The sequence below is a fragment of the Nicotiana sylvestris genome, chromosome 3 (genome assembly GCF_000393655.2).
Source record: "Nicotiana sylvestris chromosome 3, ASM39365v2, whole genome shotgun sequence".
Taxonomy (NCBI): domain Eukaryota; kingdom Viridiplantae; phylum Streptophyta; class Magnoliopsida; order Solanales; family Solanaceae; genus Nicotiana; species Nicotiana sylvestris.
In genome coordinates, this window is record NC_091059.1 from 187,165,537 (window position 1) to 187,168,010 (window position 2,474).

Sequence of the window (2,474 nt, forward strand, 5' to 3'; positions counted from 1 at the left end):
TCAGAAGTTCCCAAACCGTCACAGCCCCTCAAATCTTGACCAGATTCCTTCTCAAAAGAAACATTACTATCATCCACAACTTGGCTCACATATTCTAATAGAGGGGGGACCACTACAACTTCTTCAACCAAGTGATCTACATAAACTTCCAAAATATCTCCACTTTTTAACTCTTCACAAATACCCATAAGGTCCCTATCAACCTTAATTACTACTAAACCAGGACAATTAGGTGGTCTAACATAAATAACAGCAGAAGAACTATTGTAACCAAACTCTTTTACATAACCTAAAAACTCAAACTATGAGAACATATCAACATCAACATCAACACAATCAGTAATCATCCCACCAACATAATCCTCAACTGAAAAGGAATGTAACTTATCCATGGAGATTTTTCCACCATGGAAAAACCTTAGTGTAACAAGTACAAAAGACATTGAAATACCTGAATATAGTAAAAAATAAACTAATTAAGGATTAATAGTTACTATTAGACCCCTACATAAGAAGTCAGAATACATGCAACAAGAAAAAACTGAAAATTGGTTATTATTACACCTTAAAAATTATATTTCTGTTCCTCAATTTTACATTGAAAACATTACAGTGAAGAAATTTGAAGCAAGTTTAAACCCTAGATACATATGATATTAAAGAAACTAAAACAGAGATAACATTTAGGGTTGATGATAGAAAAGGCTAGGGTTGATGTGTTTACCTCCAAACTAAAACAAAGATAACGTTTGCACTTGATTCTTCAGGGACCTTTAACTTCGAATGGCCCTTCAACCAAATCGTCAAATGAAACAATTAAGAACAAACAGAAAGCACCAGCAACAACGAAATCGAAGGATATTGCAACAGGTCCCTTCAATTTTGGTCAGGCAAATTGATTTTGGAGAGGCTAATCGAATCTTTGAGGGTGGGGTAATAGGGTTCTTCACTTTGGAAATTTTTCACTGAGGGGGTTAATGGGTTAATGAGTGACTGTGTATTATGTTATGTTTATGTTTATTTACGGAAGGATTTAATTGCGTGGCTTCATAATAAAAGCGCGTGTTTTCTACTGAAGTTATTACAGTTGGGTCAGGCCTTAGGAGGGAGTAAATAAATACAGTTCTTTAAACAATAGTGGGGTGTTAGGACACCCGTAAAGTTTAGGTGTGTAAATGACTTTCCAGTGCAAGTTGAATGGGGTCTTTATGTATTTTCTCTACAATATATGTTGTCTCTCATTTCCGTAAAAGATTGTCTCCCAAGGACCAAAAATTTTTGAATTTTTACCCATGCCGTTTTGTAGTAATAAACCTCAATACAGAGGACAACTTCTAGAAAATGTCCATGAGCATTTGCTACAATAATGTTCCCTTAGGCACATGCTTCATATCAAGCAAATTGTATAGCATTACTATTTTTCGTGGAACATTCATATCAAACAAATTGTATAGTATCATTATTTCTTATGGAATATTTATTAGGAGATGAAATGAAAGTTTTACCGGAGTCTTAATATATTTTTATTGTTTGGTTATAAAGATAGTATTAACACTAATATATTAAACTTAATGGTGTACATCATTCTTTTTAATTATCTGCGCATCGCGCGGGTACTAATACTAGTTATATTAAAAGGAGAGTAGTTTGCAATGTGGTTAAGCCAAGTGGCAAGCTAAAATGAAGCCACTTGAAAATTTTAAGACAACATAAAAAATTTGAATTATAAATAGAAAAATATTTAATGAAAGTAGTAGTTCAAGATTTTATGTAAATTGAATTTCATTCTTTAATTAATCAGAGCCAATTATTTTAACATTTAAACTAAAAATATTTTCTTTTTGAGAATCTGTTGGACGTACACAAAGAGGGATGCAACTTTCATTAAACAAATAAATATATTATAGCTATAGGTATCTTTACTTATATTTGTGTATAATTCAATTGTGGTAGGTATCCTTTTTTGAGAAAGGACCAATTAAAAATTTGTTTTGTATCTTACACATTAATTTTAAGTTGAAATAATAATTCTATATTTAGTACAAGTTTTGTATCTGACCTTATTTGTGAATGATATACATTAATACATGTATCATATACATTACTATAAGTATTTTTAATTAAATTTTGTGCATAATTTATTCTTTTTTAAACTAAAAATGTTCTTTTTTTGAGAATATGTTGGATGTACACAAAGAGGGATGCAATTTTCATTAAGCAAACGAATATATTATAGCTATAGGTATATTTACTTAAATTTGTGTATGATTCAGTTATGGTAGAGATATCCTTTTTTGAGAACCAATCAATTAAAATTTCTTTTTTGTATCTTGCACATTAATTATAAATTGAAATAATAATTCTATATTTAGTACAAGCTTTATATCTGACCTTATTTGCAAACAATATACATTAATATATGTATCTTTAATTAAATTTTGTGTATAATTCAATTATGGTAGATATTCTTTTTA